The following is a 12,874-nucleotide window of genomic DNA, read 5'->3' as shown; positions in this document are numbered from 1 at the left end:
GTTCCTGATCTTAGTGGAAATGGTTTCAGTTTTTCACCATTGAAAACGATGTTGGGACTTCCCTGGTGGCCCAGTGGTTAAGAATCCACCTGCCAATGCAGGGGACACGGGTTCGAGCCCTGGTCCGGGAAGATCCCACATGCTGCGGAGCAACTAAGCTGATGCGTCACAACTACTGAGCCTTCGCTCTAGAGCCTGCAAGCCACAACTACTGAAGCCCGTGCACCTAGAGCCCGTGCTCCGCAACAAGAGAAGCCACCACAATAAGAAGCCTGTGCGCCACAATGAAGAGTAGCCCCTGCTCAATGCAACTAGAGAAAGCTTGTGTGCAGCAATGAAGACCCAATGCAGCCATAAATAAATAAATAAATAAAACGATGTTGGCTGTGGGTTTGTCATATATGGCCTTTATTATGTTGAGGTAAGTTCCCTCTATGCCTACTTCGTGGAGAGTTTTTATCATAAATGGGTGTTGAATTTTGTCAAAAGCTGTTTCTGCATCTATTGAGATGATCATATGGTTTTTCTCCTTCAATTTGTTAATATGGTGTATCACATTGATTGATTTGCATATATTGAAGAATCCTTGCATTCCTGGGATAACCCCAGTTGATCATGGTGTATGATCCTTTTAATGTGCTGTTGGATTCTGTTTGCTAGTATTTTGTTGAGGATTTTTGCATCTTTGTTCATCAGTGATATGGGCCTGTAGTTTTCTTTCTTTGTGACATCTTTGTCTGGTTTTGGTATCAGGGTGATGGTGGCCTTGTAGAATGAGTTTGGGAGTGATCCTCCCTCTGCTATATTTTGGAAGAGTTTGAGAAGGATAGGTGTTAGCTCTTCTCTCAATGTTTGATAGAATTTGCCTGTGAAGCCATCTGGTCCTGGGCTTTTGTTTGTTGGAAGATACTTAATCACAGTTTCAATTTCAGTGCTTGTGATTGGTCTGTTTATATTTTCTATTTCTTCCTGGTTCAGTCTCGGAAGGTTGTGCTTTTCTAAGAATTTGTCCATTTCTTCCAGGTTGTCCATTTTATCGGCATATAGTTGCTTGTAGTAATCTCTCATGATCCTTTGTATTTCTGCAGTGTCAGTTGTTACTTCTCCTTTTTCATTTCTATTCTATTGATTTGAGTCTTCTCCTTTCTTTTCTTGATGAGTCTGGCTAATGGTTTATCAATTTTGTTTATCTTCTCAAAGAACCAGCTTTTAGTTTTACTGATCTTTGCTATCGTTTCCTTCATTTCTTTTTATTTATTTCTGATCTGATCTTTATGATTTCTTTCCTTCTGCTAACTTTGGGGGTTTTCTTTCATCTTTCTCTAATTGCTTTAGGTGTAAAGTTAGGTTGTTTATTTGAGACATTTCTTGTTTCTTGAGGTAGGATTGTATTGCTATAAACTTCCCTCTTAGTACTGCTTTTGCTGCATCCCATAGGTTTTGGGTCGTCATGTTTTCATTGTCATTTGTCTCTAGGTATTTTTTGATTTCCTCTTTGTTTTCTTCAGTGATCTCTTGGTTATTTAGTAGTGTATTGTTTAGCCTCCATGTGTTTGTATTTTTTACAGACTTTTTCCTGTAATTGATATGTAGTCTCATAGCATTGCGGTCAGAAAAGGTACTTGATACAATTTCAATTTTCTTAAATTTACCATGGCTTGATTTGTGACCAGAGTGACTTTTTTTTTAACATAGAAATAGATAACCAGAGCAGCCTTCTAATGACAAAATTTAAAGGACCATTTTAAGGGTAGTGACCTCTCTGTGGTAGTTGATCTAGTAGAACCGTTCCCTCCTCTTGAAACTTTCCCTTTCTTTGACATCCTTGACAATTTTTCCTGGTTTTCCATGGTTGCTTCTTAGTCCTCTACCTACACTCCTTTATATTCTTCACCTTAAATTTTGATGCTCTGGCCTCAGCCTTCTTCTTTTTCTCTTGCAGCTCACTCTCCCTGGAATATCTCACCCATCTACCAAGTTGATGCTAGTCCAGACTTCTTTCCTGAGCTCGAGACTCATAAAACAAATTGCTCACTGACTATCTCCACCTGGATCTCTCACACTCACCATTTCCAAAATGGATCTCTTCATTTCTCCTGTACCCCAACATGTTCCTCATCCAATGATTTCCAGAGTTCCCAACTCCATGATTGGCATCCCTAGCCACCCAGTTGCCCCAGCCAGAATACTGACAGTCATTTCAGACCATTCCCTCCTCACTGCCCTCACATTCAATCGGTCACCATATTTTGTCAAACCCACCTCCTAAATACATCTAAAGATGTTTGTGGTTGTCTTCTGCAACATCTCCACTCTCCCCTAATCAACACCGGTGCTCATACAGTCTTCCGTATTCAGACCTGACATACCCAAGCTACAGCTGCTGTGGTCCATGAGCTTGGAGCTGTTTCCTTCAGTGAGGAAGGTGAGCTGCTAGAGCAGCTCCAAAGTCTGTGTTCTCAACCACTGGCCGTGGTGTGAAGGCTAGTTTGGAGGGAAGAGAGTAGAGGCAGACAAACCAGTTAGGGTCTACGGCAATTTTCATGTCTCTGCCACTCCCTGGCTCTGTGACCTTAGGCAAGACATTCACTTCTCTGAGTCTCAGTTTCTTCATCTATAAAATGGAGACAATAATAATTTTACCTACTTAACAAGGTCATTGCCAGGATGCATTAAGATAATGCATGTGCAACATTTAACACAGTGCCCTGCACACAGCAAATGCTCATGCTCAGTAAATGATTGTGGAGTGTTCAAGAAGGAGGAGTAGATGGGAACATGGCTGGCTCTAGCAGCTCACCTTCTTTGCTGAAGACAACAGCTCCAAACTCATGGACCACACCAGCTGTGGCTTGGGAACATCGTCGGGTCTGAATAGGAAAGACTATGTGTGCATTTGTGTTGATTAGGGTTGAGTGCAAATGTTGCAGAGTACATCAGCGTTGTGTTCCTGCAGTCAGGGTGGCAGCTAGGGGCTGGAGAAACTGACTTAACCTGCCCAACTGGAGCCAGCATGTCTGGAGCCAGACAGCAGAGGGCAGCAGAGGTTGATTCTATTGCAGTTCCCTGGGTTGGAGTGGGGGTGGGGAAGAGAAACCTAAAGGAAGGACTTGTGGTCCTAATTCCAAATTCTGGTGGACTGGGGAAGCTGTTCAGAGAAGAGACATGCTCTTGGGATCACTCACCCTTAGGGTCTGGGGTGAAGATGATTAAGGAAGTAAGACAGCTTGCGAGGGGCCAAAAGGGCTAGAATTTAGCGGTGGGATCTGAGTGAGTGAGTTGGGATGTTTACAAAGTATATTAAAGAAATGTATATATCCTAGTCGTGTCTCTATTTGGGCCTTCTCACTTTTCTTGGAGTCCCAGTGGTCCTTCTCAGGGCAGAATTATCAACTGGGGACCCTAGAGAGTGGAGATACCCTTATGTGTGTTCAATGATGAATTCGTAGTACAGGTAGGGACCCCATTCCTAAAGTATGGATGAAAAGAAGCCTCAGGCCCACAAGAGGGAAAACCAAAGCCCAGAGAGGGGAAATGACTTGCCTAAGGTCATATAGCTAAGATTCAATGTCAGAGTCAGCACTCACTGAGACCCTACAGGTACTGCTGAACACACTACACACATTACCTCACTTCACCCTCACAGCAACCTTATGAGGCAGAATCAGATGTCTTATTATCACATTTTACAGATCAAGAAACTGAAGCTCAGAAAGGGTAAGCCATTTGCCCAAGGTACAGCCAGGATGTAAACCCAGGCAGCCTGATTCTAGGGCCTGTGCTATTAACCACCTCATTCTACTACTTGCCTAGACCAAGGGTTAGGTCTCCAGACTCCCAAATCAGGGTTTTTACCATTATTCGACATTGTCTTGGATGGAAATCCAATTTTAGTAAGTCAAATCCTGGTCTTAAATTAAGTATAATAACAAGGCAGTTTGCTTCTTTAAGTGGATTTTCAGTTAATTCTTTTGTAAGGTAAATACCCCCATTAAAAAAAAAATCTCCTCTCATCTATAGTTTACCTGCTCTGTGATGTTCCTATATTGTGCGAACTGTCTGGGGAATGTGCTATTTTGTATGCTTCCTGTGGAGCATTAACGCCAATATGTGTTCTGCTTTAAGTGGCTTCTTTCTCAGCCTGCTCTGGCTCTCTCCTGGGATACCTTCCTACATCAGACTGTCAGTGTAGGTCCAGGGACAGTGAAAGTTAGTTAAAGCAATGGGATTTTTTGGATGATCATCTATTTTGTTTTCCTTGTAGTATTGCTTATTGTTGGCCAAGCAAACATTCTTATGCTTATTCAGTATTTGCATGGAGGCATGCATGAATGCATTCATTCATTCACTCATTCATTCATTCAATACTTGCTGAGCACCTACTATGTGCCAAACACTATGCTAGATCCTGGGGGTACAGTGATGAGCAAGGTGAGCACGGTCCCCACCCTCATGGAATTTTGAGTCTAGATGAGCAGCACGTGCCCCTCACTGAATTTGGGCAGCGACCGTCTTCTCCACCCTCACTGCCTCAGCTTGAGCTCTCGCCATCTGTCTCTTCCTTGGGTCACTGCATCTGGTCTGCCATCTCTGCTTCCTCCCAACCGCCCCCCCCACCACCACCCCAGCCTGCACAGAGCAGACAGCAGCAGACAGACTCCACCTTGGAAAACATCCCTTTCAACATGTCACATCCTTCCCCTGCTCAACCTGCTCAAAATCTTTCAATGACTCCCCATTTCCTGTCAAATGGGATCCAAATTCCTTCACCATCTGGCCAGAGTCAAGCAATTCCATGAGCCCATCCTGCCCTATCCCCCACCCCTTATTTTCTACCTGTTCCTCTGTGAGTAGGGAGGGTCTTCTTACCGTCCCTGTACACTGCCATCTCATTCCTCATCCGTACTGCACTTCCATCTCTGAGAATCCCACTCGTCCTTCAGAGGTACCACTGCCCGCAGGAAGCTTTCCCTAAAGCACCCCCCCATTTTCTGCTCTCCCTTCTCTGTGATTCCTGGGTCCAAGTCCTGGCTGGTGTGAGAATCAGACGAGAGCCTTTGTGGGCAAATGCTTTGTATTGCCTAATGTTAGGCAGTCTTCATATTGATTCCCATAGCTAGCATTTACTGAACATGTGTCCTCTGCCAGATAGTGGGGCTCAGTGGTTTACAGACTTCATCTCACTGAATTCTCTATGAAATAGATAATATTTATTAAACCCATCATTTAGATGAGGAAACTGAGGCTCAGAGAAGTTAGAGATCTGGCCCAAGATCGCACTTAGAGATTGGTCCATCTGGGGATCCTGTGCTCTTTCAGGAGATGCTCCATTGGACTGAGCTGGGTTGAATCTCAACTTTGCTCTTTTCAGCTCCCTTAGTTGAACACCATATGGCCTTGAGGGTTTTTTACACTTGGTTTTTTAAAAATTCTATTGATATTTCCCCTGGTCCTGACTCTCTGTTTCTATTTTATCATTATTATTTTATTTTTTTACTGCAAAAAATGTTGTATTTTAGCAGAGTACCAATTTTACAAATTTTCCTTATTACTAAAAAATTCTGCCTAATCTGTAAACTTCTTTACATTTACATTTAATGAATGAAACACTGAGGCGTGATTTATATTCACAGAAACAGGTTATCATTATTTTATTGTTGTAAGCCACCTAAAGTCTTTGGGAAACAAGGCATAAGTAATTGAATTTGATGCAAATAAAATGCATCTCTTCTGTCTCCACTCCCAGTGTCCAGGAGAGAGGTGGGTGCCGGTGTTATGGGTGAGCATTGTCTCGCTCTGTGCTCTGTGGGCCCTTGAGGAAAAGGCAATACAAGTCAGAAGCCAAAGGTCAGTTCCTTCTGTGAAATAAAAGGGCACAGAGTCTGTGCCAGGTCCTCTAGCAAAATGCCAAACTGTGGCATGAACTCTACTTCCTTCCATGGTTTTATTTTTAAGGAGCCATCAGGTGGTGATGGATGATTCATGCTTTACTTACTCTTCTTGTTTATTTCCCTTCCTCGACCTTCACATTTTTTTCCCCTTAATGTTTGTTCCGGGTTTTGACAAAGCACTGAGGTACTTGACTTGCGTTGGTAACTTTTTTTCCCTAATGTCTTCTCAGGAAAAAAAAAATGAAAGGAAGTGACAGTATTCCAAAACCATCTTTTATTCCATCAGTGGATGGATTGCACCTGCTACTCCTAAGGTCACTCTCCTCTTGTTTCCTTTTACAGTAAAACCTCATTAGAAGACACTCCATGAGTACCAGATGGCGATGGCTTGGGCCCTACCTGACCTTACTTTGCCCACTCTCAGCAGAAAGAGTCATCTGAATAAATGGGCTCCATGCACTGAGCTTCCCTACTTCAAGGCAGCAAACTTTGTCACTCCTTTGGCAGCACTATTTGCGTACAAATGCTTGATGCTGGGGAATCTTTTCATTCAGGCAAGCCTCCTAAGACCTCGATTAGGCTACGATTTGTTAGCCTACTTGGAGTTACTGTGAATTATTCAAAGCAATAAGGCTTCGTTTCTTTACAAGTAACCTACAATACAAATGGTTCACTAATTTGAAGGGCTACCTCCAATTAGTGTAAGTGAAGTTGGACTGCATTCAGGAGCAATTTACTGATTTCTCTCATCGTAGAAGTCACCCTCTCCAGGCAAGAACACTTTCTAACAGCCCCAGCACTGTGGAAAGACTGGAAGAGTGGGTTCCCCCTCAGAGACAAAAATGTGCTGGCCACTCACCTGTCCTTGAGTTGGAACCGTAGTAATAGGGATCCCTTTGAACTGACACATCCATACACTTGTAATCTTATACTTTATGGCTAAAAACATGGTCTGAAATTCATGGTCAGTATATGGCTGGGATGGAGAACTGGTTCTGTGTGATACTGGCCAAGTTCCTTTACCTCTTTAGGTTCGAGTTACCTCATTCTGCGATTGTATACTTAGCCTGTGAGTATGATTAAGGACCGTCAGTGGCCAAGGTTAGGGCTCAGCCTGTGGATGAAGAACTAAGCAAAGGGGCCTTCCTTTCCCAATTCTTACTGGCTGCTCATAGGTAGCCCGATGCTCTACCCCACTGAGCTAAGATACAAGACACTAGACAGCTAGAGGAGACTGGAATTGCAGGACAAAGACATTTAGGAAGGTGGGGAAAGATAGTGGATAATTTATATTCCCTGTAAAGAAGGCAAAAAGAAGAGGGTCACTTCTGCAGTCACTGGTGTAGCAAGGCATTCTCAGATTCCAAATAAGTACTTGAAATGGGTGACTTTGCTGTGAATTTCTCCCTGGGAGACTCTGGCCATGGGATGCTGCTGGAGTATGTTTCAGCGAAGCTGTCTTTTCTCTGTCTGTAGTAAGCGTGGGGAGGAAAGGAGATGGGCTGGGCCACCTTGGCCATATTTGAGTTACCAGATGACAATAGAATTCCTGCTCAGAATGCTAGGGAAATGGGTTTCTCTGATCTCCTGGGAGGAATTGTAATCACCAAGTGTTGAAAAGCCTAGGGAATCTGTAACTGAAGGCTGCCTTTCATTTGGGACAGGAAGAGACAGACACGGAGGGTGAGACTGATAAGTGCAAGGGCATGAAGCACCGTTTCCCCGGCAGGATGCTGGGGCTGGCCTGGAGAAGAGGAGGTGGTGGTGGTGATGGGGGAACTTACCCTCTCTGACCTAAATGCTCACAACCACCCTATGAGATCATTACCGTTATTATCCCCACTTTACAGATCAGGAAACTGAGGCACAGAGAGAAACAGAGGTCACACAGCTGGTGAGTTACAGAGCTGTAACTTGAATGGAGGACTGACTCCAGAGCCTCCAGTTGTGGTTATTGGGAAGAGCAAGTCCTCCTGGAACAACAGGGTGACATGGAGAAGAAAGGATGGAGAGGGCTATGGTAACATGGCACCTCAAAGGCCCTGAGGTGGCCTCCATGCCAAGAGGTAGTATAGTGTAGCGGGGAAGAGCGTACATCAGTGATCCAACAGTCTCCGTCAACAGTCTGGGTTCAAAGCCCAGATCTACTGCTTCCTGGCTTGTGACCTTGGGCAAGTTTACTTGACCTCTCCATACCTCAGCTGCTTCATCTGTGAGATAGGGATGTAGGGGTAATCATAGTACCCGCTTCCTGGGATTGAATGAATCAATACAGGATTGAATGAATCAATGCCTGACACCCAGTGAGGACCACCTAGCTATTTAGCATCTTGTGCGGCAATGACGTGCACAAGGGCTAGGGCTGAGGTTGGCTGGGAGCTCTTTGAGCCCCAGTTCCTCCCTGCAGCCCACTTTAGGGTTCCTGTGAGAGGCAAATGAGGCAGCGCAGAAAGAGAAGGGCACACAGTGATCCCCACAGCTGTTTTGCATGATTACATCAGCCTCTTGCAACTAACGCTAGAATCCACATTCTCCTGTCGGCCTGGACCTGGGAGTTCACATATTAAATGAGTGGGTCATTGGCAAGGGATGGAGAACAGCTTTTGCTATGCAAAGAATTTCATTTTTTTAAATTAATTTTTATTGGGGTATAGTTGATTTACAGTGTTGTGTGAGTTTCAGGGGTACAGCAAAGTGAATCAGTTATACATATACATATACCCACTCTTTTTTAGATCCTTTTCCCATATAGGCCATGAGAGTATTGAGTAGAGTTCCCTGTGCTATACAGTAGGTCCTTATTAGTTATCTATTTTATGTATAGTAGTGTGTATATGTCAGTCCCAATCTCCCAATTTATCCCTCCTCCCCACTTTACCCCCTGGTAACTATAAGTTTGTTAAGAATTTCGTTTTTAATGCAAGCGACTTTAGGTCTGCTGACAGACAGTGAAGAGGGAAAGAGGCCATGGCCTCAGGTACCTCTGGGCTCAGATCCAGAGCCCCAAGAATCCAAAGCCTGCAAGGCGGTAGAAGAAGAACTCAGCTTCCAGAGCCAGAACCTCCTGGTCCAGTCCTCACTCTAGCGCAGACTGAGTGGCCTGGGGCAAGTAACTTCACCTCTCTGCCTCAGTTTCCCTGTCTGGAAAATGGAGATACGATTTATACCTCACAGGGCTGTTGTAAGGGTTAACTGCATGAACACGTGTAGAGAGCTTAGAGCAGTGCCTGGCACGTAGTATGATTATTGTTGATTTATTTCCCGAGAAACCAGGGAGATGAGTGAGAAATGAAGGAAGACGGGCACTCCCCCCCACCCTTTCCCCTTCCCCCCTGGCTGGAAGGTGCTCCTGTCCAAGTTCGACATTGACGCCAAAATAGCACAATAAATAAAGGAAAGGAAGCCTCTCGGAGCAGATGGGCTCCCACCGCCACCTCCCAAGGAACGTGCTGACTCTTCAGGAACAGGCCTTTGGCTGTCACTTAACACAATCACGGAGCAAAGGGAAATGATCAAGTTTGTCACCAGGGTCAGTGCCAATTTATTTAAGAAAGTGGTGAGCCTGAAAAGGAGGATGTGGGTAATGGGAGGTCCCATACATTCCTGGAGCCAGTTTGCAAAACCTTCGGGGCAGCAATCCCAGGTGAATGGGGAACCACCCCTCCACACATGCCCTTCCAAAGTTCCCAAGTGAGCAACCTTGACCAGAGGCTGGGATTGGAGGCTCTGAGCCAAGCCTGAGAGGGGGGTTGGTGGCCTGTGTGGGCTGCATCCAGCTGAGGCTCTCATGCTTTCTTTATTCTATTCAGCAAACTTGTATCAAGTGCCCAGTCTGTGCCAGGCACTGGGCCAGGAGCCACGGGAGATGCTGGGAAGAATGATACAGGTAAGGTCCTTGCCCTGGAAGAACTCACAGAGGGTAGAGCCTATGCTCATTACACCCCAGGAAAGTGTCTGAGAAACACTGAGGGGTCAGGGACGAAATGGCCACCCCTTTTCCAGGGAGTTTACCTGGAAAAAAGAGAATGTCTGGCAAGGATAATGCTTAACACGGAATAACCTCTCTTGGTGGAATTAGAGGGGGAGTTATTTACCGGGGGGTGATGGGGCTACAGCAGACTGTAAACTCATTCAAGGAAAGGCTTATGCCTTTGTCACTCCCTTCACCAGTGACTAGCATGGATTTAAACCTAAAGAGACTCATAGGCAGAGCATCTAGAATTCGATGCCACCAGCTTTGATTGAGTGCCTACTATGTGCCAGGCACAAGGCCAGGTGCTCTCCCATGCTTGGATATTGTACAAAATCTGAGTTGGATTAATGTAAATACTGAATGATTGGGCATGAATCATAGACAGGAGCATGGGTATAATATAGCCCAGTGGTTCTCAAAGTGTGGCCCCTGGACCAGTGACATCAGCATCATCTGAGAACTTGTTAGAAAGGCAAATTCTCGGCCCCACCCCATAGGTACTGAATCAGAAACTCAGGTGTTGGGCCCAGCAAGCTGTATTTTAACAAGCCTCCCAGGGGATGCTGACACATACTCCAGTCTGGAGACCACTGCTCTAACCCAGTGATCTTTAAAAGGGCATCTCGGCTGCCATGGAGGTTCTGGGGGAAACTCTGGGGAGGGGAGGGGGGCTGGAGCAGCCCTATTTTCTTCTTCTTCTTCTTTTTTTTTTGACCGCACCACGCGCCTTGTGGGATCTTAGTTCCCTGACCAGGGATCAAACTCATGCCACAGCAGTGGAAGTACGGAGTCTTAACCACTGGACCGCCAGGGAAGTCCTGGAGCAGCCCTATTTTCATCTGCTTTACATGTTGAGCTGCTACAGCAGACTTTGTTTAAAGAAAGTGTTTTAAACTGAAGAAGTTTGAAAGCTGTGACCCTATCTATCCTGTCTCATCATCTGCACAGATGGAAACACTGAGGCCCAGAAAGGGAAGGCTCTGGGAAGCAGGGATGGACCAGCAGCCAGGCCCCCCAACTTTCAGCCCAGGGTGCTTACCAGCAGCTCAGGCAACCCCCTCATGAGAGAGGAAAGAGGAAGACTAGCCTTTGGGGCCGTCTGTTAGTAAGATCCTGGGGCCTGTCTGCTTCTCTTTCTAGTTATGCCAGGAAAGGCCAGGGGTTTCTGGGGTTCTTGCAGGAAGCCCTCTGGTTTCGTCTTTCCTCCTGTGGCCCAGGGCCTGTAGCCCCGGACTCCCTCCCGGCCAGCCTGACTCTCCCGCCCCCCCAACCCCAACATTCATCTCAAGGCAGAACATCACGGAGGTCTGCCTGCGCTTCCAGCCTCTCCCTCTATTCCCCATCCCGCCCTCTTAGGCCCACGTGATGTCTGAGACCCTGCCCAAGTCTGCCTTTCCCTGCCCTCCATTCCTTGCCCACCCCAATCCAGGCAATGCTCCATCATTGGCATCATACTATGAACTGGGGTCACTGCGAGCTCCTCCTGAGAGCTCCTCCTGGGAGGTCACTGCATTCTGTACCATGGCTCCTCCTTTCCCAGCCCCCAACACTGCCAGGCCTATGGTCCCAGGTGGCAGCTCTCAGGGCTTGGTAAATGGGCAGGGGAGATGCTGGTGGGGTTGGGGTCTGCACCACCAGCTGCTGGCTCCTCCCCAGGCCCAAAGACCCAGCTGGCAGGACCTCCCCACCGCTGCCTGTGCCCTTTCAGGGCATCCCCTTTGACTTAGGACTTGAGCTTTTGCCAACCTCTATGGCTTTCTCCAGGGCCAGAGCACTGAGTGCAGCCAGGTCCACAGCGCAGCGGAGTATGCAGCGGCTCCCCTGGGTGCCAGCTGAGGACAGCGCCCAGGCTGCGGCAGGAGTCTCGAGCCACTGAGCCTACGTGAACAAAGTCAAGGCCACTTCAGTGTGGTGTGTGAGTCAGCTGCTTGGCTCTTCCCTTCTGGATGTGTGGGTATGTGTTGGGGGTGGATTCTGGGGGAGGGAGAGAATGAAGAGAAATTGGAAACATGACCACCGAAAGGCTAACATTCATAGACCAAACCAGCTCATGCCCCCTGCCAAAGGGTGTTTGAAACCCTAGCCAGGCCCGCCCCTGTCCGAACTCTTGCCTTCTGTGGACTGGCTTATAGCAGGAATTTCACAGCTGATGGAAGCTGGGCAGTGTGAGGGAAATAGCCCGGGCTCTGGAGTCAGATGGATGGACATTCAAATCTGGGCTCAGCCCCTCATTGTATGATCAGACTTATGTGAGGGACTCCACCTCCTTGAGCTTTGGTTTCCTCAGCTCCCAAAAAAGGATGATAATATTAGGTTGAACCATATGAAAATGCTATTTCGTAGGTTAAGAAATGTTGAATCGTGCCAATTTCATATTGGTCCAACCCAATAGCACCTTCCTCCCGGGTTATTGTGCAGATTAAATAAGGCAAGATACAAAATTGTTTATACCAGCCCTTGACACATAATAAGTGCCCACTAAAGGATAGTGGTGAGGACGGTGGGTATCTAACACTTCATGTTGGCCACAGACTGAAGCCCAGGCCTGCCCATCTCACAAATGCGGGTCCTGGATAAACTGAAATATATCAGTGACATAATCTGAGGGGTTAAAATGGAACTTTGGCCACACACTCCTCCTCTCTGGGCTGGGTCAGCTCTTAAAATTTCTTGCTTTTTGCCTCATGCCTTACACTGAAGCTCTGGGACTACAGCAAAGGCAAGTGCCTGAAGACATACACGGGCCACAAGAATGAGAAGTACTGCATTTTTTTTTCACTTGAAAAGCCAATATCTTTATTAAACAAAGGTGACAATGTTCATTTTCCAAAGAAAACTACAAGCAAAAAAAAAACCAAACCAGAACAAAACTAAGAAGAAATGGGATTTTCCAGATTTACCTTGATGGTTTATGCACATTTTCTCAGTGAACCATACCAGACGTTTACTAAAGGTAAAATATATGAACCTCGTAGTGAAGGAATCTTGCAGAAAGCACCTGAACCAGTGA

This window comes from Eubalaena glacialis, chromosome X, assembly GCF_028564815.1.
Source record: "Eubalaena glacialis isolate mEubGla1 chromosome X, mEubGla1.1.hap2.+ XY, whole genome shotgun sequence".
NCBI classification, from domain to species: domain Eukaryota; kingdom Metazoa; phylum Chordata; class Mammalia; order Artiodactyla; family Balaenidae; genus Eubalaena; species Eubalaena glacialis.
Note: the sequence above shows the minus strand (reverse complement) of the source record.